Genomic DNA, 8,187 nt, shown 5'->3' on the forward strand with positions numbered 1-8,187 from the left:
ATTTTAATAAATACGGTTAGTAAATTACCAAAAAATAAACATTCTTATTAGTATAGTTAGTAAATTATCAAAAAATTAATAAATATTGTTATTAATTAACTCATCATAAAAGTATTTTGGGTAAATACTTTAATATTCATGTTAATTAACATCATTTTATAGAAATTTAAATCTCTTTAACTAATTTCCATAAAATTGAGAATTATATTTAAAAATTATCAAAATGTATAAACATTTAGTTATTCTTATTATTGTAGTTAATAACCAAATGCAGATGGAGGGATAAAATATTATAATGTTGGAAAATGAAATTATTAATTAATTTATATTGGAAAATAAAAGATAAATTAGTGTAATTGTGTTAGTAAACTACCCAATAAAAATAAATATTTAATAACAATTTAAAATAATTTTTAATAAATCTCCATAAATACACAAATCTAATAAAAATTTAAAAACTTTTCATAAACTACATTTTCATAAAATAACACTTTGGAAATTAAAAGATATAAAATTTTATAAAGTTTATTTAAAGTGTATTAAATAATTATTGAAAATTATTGGAATATTTTGGAAATTGTAGGAACATTTATTACATTTGATTGATTTTAGAATACTATTAAAAATTTATGTAATTTTCATTGAAAATTATTGAAAACTATTAAAGATAAATGAATATGGGAAAGGGAAATCTATAATTTGAACTAATAATTACACAAATTATTAAGATAAATTAGTATAATATTGGGAAAATAAAACTATTGATTAGCTTATATTAGAAAATATATGATAAATTAGTGTAATTTTGTAAGTAAACCATTTAAAAAGAAAATAAATTATTTGACCACAATTTAAAAGGAAATTTGAATAAATATTCAAAATTATACAAATGTAATAAATTTTCTAAATTTTTCATAAAACTACATTTTTTAAAATTAAAGACAATTTAGTGTACTTTTAAAAATTTACATGTGGCTGATAGTCAGTATATCCTTTTGATCATTTTTGTCATCAACTTGAATATTGGGTTGACGAGGAGTGGGTGCCTTGCCTTGAACCTGCCTGGCACTAGATATAGGGCGGGGATGGGGTAGACTGTCTTGACTACGGGGCTGAGACAAGGATGGGGTGCCCCACCCCACTGCCATTCCTATATAATTGTTAGCTATTAGTGAAATTAATAAAAATATTAGCTTTTGTAAATTTTAAATATTTGTTCATATTAAATTAACAAAAATTGTTTTCTATAAATCAACCTTAAATAAAAAATTCAATTATTAAAGTTTTAAATATTAACAATAAATTTGAATACTTTTAGTTAATTAACATCAAATTTTGATTATTAATTTATCAATTAATTAATAGTAAATAAAATTATTCTATCTTTTGGATTTTCCTATGCATCACACGGGTCCCCACTAGTGTTAAATGTGGGGAAAAGTGCTGAAATTTGAAGATTTAGGGTGGGTGTTTGTCACAAATAAAAGTCCAAGGGGCTATGTGTCACTGCCCCCACAAAGTATTTCGTGGCAGTCTGAAATTTACCTAGTTATTAATAATAGAATATTAGGTCAATTTCTAAAACACCCCTATAGTTTCATACATTTACTAGAATGTATCCTATAATTTGTGTTCTATTAAAACATCCCTTATAGTTTGCAATGGATTATTTAATCCACTTTCCATTAGATGACAGTCTCCATTTGATCAATTTTGTTTTTTTTGTATGTAAGGAGTAATCTTAGAATACAAAAAAAATCATGGGCACATATGCTTTTGAACATTTTTCATTTGGTTTAAGTGATTATGCTATTATTTTTAAATTGCAAAACAAACACTTTTTAGTGAAAGAGAAATTAAGTAAATAGGTGGTGCTTTAGTAATGAAAATTATAAGATAAATTTAATGAATTCATTAAATTATAAGGGGTATTCTGGTCAGTGATCCTGAAATATTCAACGGGGATGACGTATTCTATTAATGCATAATAAATGTTGCTACCAAACCAATTTAACCTCATTCAAATTCATACATGCTAACTGCAAATCAGTTCACACAACATGATCTAATGACTATAAAAAAAAAATACACCATTGGCCTGTCTTCCAATCCTCCCCGCCATATATGAGACGTGTGGTGTGAGATTATGCTGGTAGAGGGTTGGAAGGTGTTTTGTTGGCAGGTGATCCAGACTCCTTCACTAAAGCAAAACTTACCTATTATCAAGACATCTTATTTTAGATTGTGAGCACCAGTTGAATCGTTTTGATCAATCAATCGCAGCCTCGCATCTTTCCCTTACTCTCATAGGCAGTCCATCTTTCATCCTAAGCGTCAATGAGAGAATCTGCTTGGGAGCTCTGTACTTGTCAACCAAGTCGAGATGGAACCTCGACAGCACTGATGCAACCACCATCTTCATCTGCATATGCGCCACATCTTTTCCCAGGCATATCCTGGGTCCGGCATGGAAGGCCGGAAACCGGAACGGACTTTCCTGCCGGCATATTCCATTCTCCAGCCACCTCTCCGGCTTGAAATCCAGGCAGTCTTTCCCCCATATACTCTCCATCCTGCCCATTGCGTATGCGTGGTACGTCACGCACCATCCCTTACCGACGAAGGTTCCGTCCGGCATGATGTCATCCTCCAAACACTGCTTCTCGTCCAATGGCACCGGCGGATACATCCTCAGCGATTCCGAGAGCGCCGCTTTCAGGTAGTGCATTTGTCCCAAGTCATCGAAGTTAAAGGCTTCGCTGCCGGTACCGTTACGATTCCTGATGGATTTCAGCTCATGTAGTATGTTTCCCTCGACGTCTGATCTTGACGATAAAACCCAGAAGAACCAAGTAATAGAAGACGTCATCGTGTCTCGTCCTGCAAGCATGAAGCTTATGATAATGTCGCGAAGGAACTCGGCTGAGTTCGACTCGTTCGCAATGAAACGTGACAGTAGATCATCGGCGTCTTCCTTCTCGCCCTTCTCTTTCATTCTCGACTTTATTATATCATCCGCAAAATCATGAACGATAGAGATTGCTTTTCTCATTCTTTTCTCTGATCCTATGTTGAGCGCCTTCTTGATCCTCCACAAGTAGGGCAAAGCATAGAAGAATCGCCCAGCGCTGTACGTCGATGCTTCGCCAAATGCATTCATGAATTCTGTTCCAGTGGTTCCTTCGCTGCCGAGACAACCTGGGTCCATGTTGAACGATAATCTACAGACAGTATCAAACGAGAAACGCTCCAGAATATCTTGCATGTCTACAACCTGGTTCAGCACACTTGCTCTCTTCAGAACAGGAACCAATCTCGTCTGAATCTCCTCCTCCACGCTCTTCATGAAAAAGTTCCGAAGTGATTTCGTGTTGAATTCATAACTCGCCGTCTTTCTCTGGATCTTCCAGATCTCTCCGTCGGCGTTGAAGATGCCTCTGCCAAGGAAGTCTTCTAAGTAGGATGTGACACGGGAGCCTTTTGGGTAGTTATGGAAGTTGCTCTTGAGCATGTGTTCGACGTTTAGTGGGTTTGCAGTAATGATGCCGTGCACCTTACCGGCGTGGTGGTAGTCAAGAGTATTAGTGGGGAGTCTGGCGAGGACTTCTGAGCTCCAATCCAGGAATCGGTGCCGGTTCTTTATGAATTCTGGTAGCACTCCGAAGCAAGGGAAGGATTTTATGGCTACATTAGACGAAGATTTCTTCTTTGAAGCGTAGAGAGAGAGATAAATGATGATAAGTAAGAAAATGAACAGGAGAGATTGTGGAGAGAGTGGATACATCTCTGTAAGTGATTGTGGAGAACGACAACCAGTTTCTTGAATACAGTGATAAGTGATTGTGGAGAACGACAACCAGTTTCTTGAATACATTGATAGGTGATCGCCTGATAGGTGGGGGAATGAATTAAAATTCTTGGGGGTATTGAATGTGGAGGTGATCAGGTGAGGTGGACTGAAATCTAAATTTCTCTACTGTTTTCCAAACAACATTAATATACTGCACATAGAATCAATGCTTTTACACGGTAGGGCCATGATATTTCCTTTAGCAGCGTACCTTTTGTTGGAGGCCCCACCATTTCTGTATATGTTATGAATCGGAGATTTAAATGGCCCTTACGGAGTGTCTCAGTCGCTATCAATTAATTATAAATAGGGGTGGAAACGGATCGAATTCGAAACCATTTAAAAATTAGATTCGATATCTGAACGACGTTGAAAATTAATATTCGAATTCGAATCTGATTAAATATTCCAACATTCGATTCAAATTCGATTAATTAATTATTTTAGATAATTAATAAATATATAAAATGAATATTTTAGTGATATAAAATATATAAATATATAAATTATTTATATAATTTAATTATTATATATAAATTATATAAAATATTTTATATTATATATAAGAATTAAAAAATTGGTTGAATTTGGATATTTATCGAATCAAATCAGATCATATCTGAATTCGAATTCGATTTATTATTCGGTATGAATAGGATATCCGAATTCGACTGGTTAGATATTCGCATTATCTTAATTCAATTTGAATATGTCAAATATGGAATTCAAAATCAGATTTTCGAATACCGTTTACACCCCTAATTATCAACAATCACTACTTCTAGGAGTCGGTATTGACACGTAACATTAAGGTGGGTTTGACCGTCAATCAATGGAGTCCGGTTCAATTGGATACAAAAACATAAAACATTTATTTTCATTTCACACTCAATTCCAATTCCCCCTTCCTATCCTCATTTCGACCCGTAGCACAATAGTAGCTCACCGGTGCCTTCACTCCACACTGACGCCTCTAAAGGACGAAGCCATCGGCGGCCCTGTCCATGGTTCTTTCAATTGAATGAAGTCTCTTTGTATGGGATGGAAGGAACAAGTGAAGAAGCGATTGCAAATGATGCCATGGAAGGTGAACACTTCGGAAGGAAAGGAAACGATCATGCCCTGAAACCAAGCAAGCACAATGTGTTGGATCCATCTGCCATGTTTATATCTCTGGGATGTGGTTGGGCTAAGAGCTCACCCCAAGGATTTACAAACGCTTTACACAGTCAGAGCTTAAACAGATGTGTAAGCTTTATAGCTGGATCAAAACCTATGTATGCTAGCCCTCATTCTACTAATGATGCAGGAATAATGGTTGAAGAATTGACATTGAATAATTACAAGAACCCAAATTTATCTGTACATCATAGCTCAAACAATCGGCAAGGAGTAGTGGTTAGGCAAGGCAAGTGGCAAATCCTTTATCATCTAGCTGGTGGGTTGGGAAGTGAGAGTTCACATGGGCATATGGTGTGCATAGGCAAGATATGAATCAGGTGGTTGGTTGTTCATATCAGACTAGGTCGTTGGCTGTTGTTCCCACCAGTGTAAGGGTTCGATCTATTGAATAGAGAACACAAGAAGCCCCTTGTAAGAAGAAGAAGAAGAAGAAGTACCGTTGGACGATTTGTTTCTCCCCGCTAGTGGCTTTGTCATTCACGGGGGTGCCGGTGTAGAGTGAAGGCACCAATGAGCTGCTATTGTGATAGGGTTTGAAATGACAATAGGGCGGGGGAGTTCGAAAGGAGTGTGAAATGAAAATGGATGTTTTGTCTTTCTGTGTCCGGTTGAACCGAACTCCATTGGTTGATGGACAAACCCACGTTAACGTTACCCATCCTACGCTCAATCGACGTAGCTGAACGTGATTGGTGGGTTCACACATTCAGTGCACCCATGGGTGCAAAAAACGCAAACTCTATTTCTAGAGCCTAGATCTCATGTACTTGAAATATGTGGGCCGGGCCAATAACAAATGAATATGTATTAGAGTGTGGACCCCATCGAATTAATATTTTACTTTTAAACTCAAAAGAAAAAGAGGAATCTTTTAACTTTAAGAGAAATATGATTGTTCATTTTTTCTTATCTATTATCTCTTAAAGTGCAATCATACAACTTTTTATTTTCCAATGATACCCCTAAAGAAGACAAACAAAAACTCTCATATATGGGGTCAAAATGGATATTTGATAATTTTCAAAATTCAGAACAACATTCTCAACATTCAAAGTTCAAAAGAAAGAAAAGTTCACCAATACCAATATACCTCTTAATGTAATTATTGCACTTCTAAATGTTAGACTTCAGAGCAAACAAACAGGCTAGGGGTGTTCATTATACGGTTCAAAATGCAAAATCGAACCAAACCTGCAGTTTGGTTTGGTTTGAGAATTTTCTAAATTACAGTTTACGGTTTCTATTTGGTTTATTGAATTTTATAAACCAAACCAAACCATAAACCAAAATTTTATATATGATATATAAATATTATACATAATATATCTAAATGAAATGCGTAAAATAATAAATATATAATGAACTCTTTATTTTATAATAAAATAATAAATAAAAGTTTTAAGTTTTAATTTTTAGGGGAGCTATTTGGGCTTTCTAATTGGTTAAGCCCAAAAGAATCATAGAATGGTCCAAAGTCCCCAAACCGTATTAGAAACCGCACCAAACCATAATAAAACGGTTTGGTTTAGCTTCCATACCAAAACAATTTGGTTCAGTTTAGAAATTCTCAAACCATAATTTACATTTACCAGTTTGGTCTTATATCTTCTCCAAATTGCACTGAATCGGACCGTGAACACCCCTAGAACAAGCCCTAAAAGTGAAAAAATAAATAAAATGAAACTGAAAGTTTTCCAATCTTGGACTCCACACGATGAAATCCAAAATCTATGCATCATTAACGATTGCAAAAAGCTTGGTGAAAACTCTATATAAAAGTACTCATTTGCAAGTTGCTTCCTTGAATCTTTACAGTGAAACCTTTTGAACTGTGGGATTCAATTTTTCTTTAAATATGGATTTTCTTCTTACATCTTCGATCAAGAGTGGGATTTAGAAGCTCTTCATTTAAGACAAGTTTAATTTTTCTTCTAGTTTTAGAAGGAAAAATCACATGTATTATTCAATTTTTGGGTCCCACCAAAGCAAGGACATTTCAGCATCTCACTCTAGTTATTGAAAACCACTTTTTAGAACCTATTTTCTATACATCTTACTTTAACCACTACACTACTGTTATAAAGTTTCAATTATTTGAATCAAATTCTGTTTTAACAACTATTAATATGATAAAAAGCTCATATTCCAGTAATGAATTGTTCACATGGAATAATCCCTTCAATATGATACCTATTGAGGATAACCCTACCGTCACATCATCAGGAGCCGCCATGTCATCAGATAGATCTCCATCTACAAATAGATCTCCTTCTATAGATGTAATTCTATTCGGATTGAAATAGAACTCAACTAACTAGTAGACCCTATCAGCTAGAGTTTAAATCAATGGTAAACTCTATCTCATAGAGTTCAATGTTATTTGACTCTCTCCAACTATTGTTGTACCCAAACTATACTTCTTCATCTATAAATACACATGGAATGAATGGTTCATTATTTCCATTGAACCATTTTCCATTTATTTGGTTTTTCTATTTCTTGTTTTATTTCTTTAACTTGGTACCAAAGCCTCATGGCTTCTTTCAATAGCTTAACAGGAGGAGAGATCAACAACCTAGGGTCATTGACACCACCATCTACAACAGGTATGTCAGGTTCAATTCCAAATGTCTCTTACTATTTCCCTATCAAGTTGAATAGTGACAACTACCTGCTATGGCGAGCTTAGCTTCTTTCCATTCTTCGTACTCACAAACTCATGGGGATCGTAGAAGGGAAGACTCTTGCTGCTCTTGAAGAAATTGATGATCCTTAGGATCCATCAAGGAAGATTATCAACCCAACATTCAATCACTAGTATCAACTGAATCAACCGGTACTCAATTGGATCATTTCTTCACTTATTGAGGGTATCCTAGTTTAGGTTGTAGGTATGTCCTCATCCTATGAAGTTTGTAGTGCGTTGGAGGAGTCCTTTGCTTCCCACTCACGTTCTAGAGTCTTGCAATTAAAGAAACAACTCCAAAGTATCAAGAAAGGTATTCTTTCTATTTTTGAATACATACAGAAGGCCAAAGGTATTATTGACATCCTTTATGTTGTTTCTGAACCTGTCTCTCGACAAGATCTTGTTATGTGTATTTTGAGTGGACTTGGATCTGAATATGAGTCCCTTATTATTGCTATTACTAATA

At 34.9% G+C, this 8,187-nt stretch overlaps 1 pseudogene across 1 annotated transcript; it reads right to left on the reverse strand.

Moving 5' to 3' along the window:
• Nucleotides 1-1,941: 1,941 nt before the first annotated feature.
• Nucleotides 1,942-4,006, reverse strand: LOC148871568 (cytochrome P450 CYP94D108 pseudogene; annotated as a pseudogene). Its single transcript, XR_016106983.1, has one exon. The product of XR_016106983.1 is annotated as a cytochrome P450 CYP94D108 pseudogene (transcript).
• Between the last annotated feature and the right edge of the window lie 4,181 nt (nucleotides 4,007-8,187).

This window comes from Nelumbo lutea, chromosome 2 (assembly GCF_056320005.1).
Source record: "Nelumbo lutea isolate HS-2025 chromosome 2, American lotus-T2T, whole genome shotgun sequence".
NCBI classification, from domain to species: Eukaryota; Viridiplantae; Streptophyta; class Magnoliopsida; order Proteales; family Nelumbonaceae; genus Nelumbo; species Nelumbo lutea.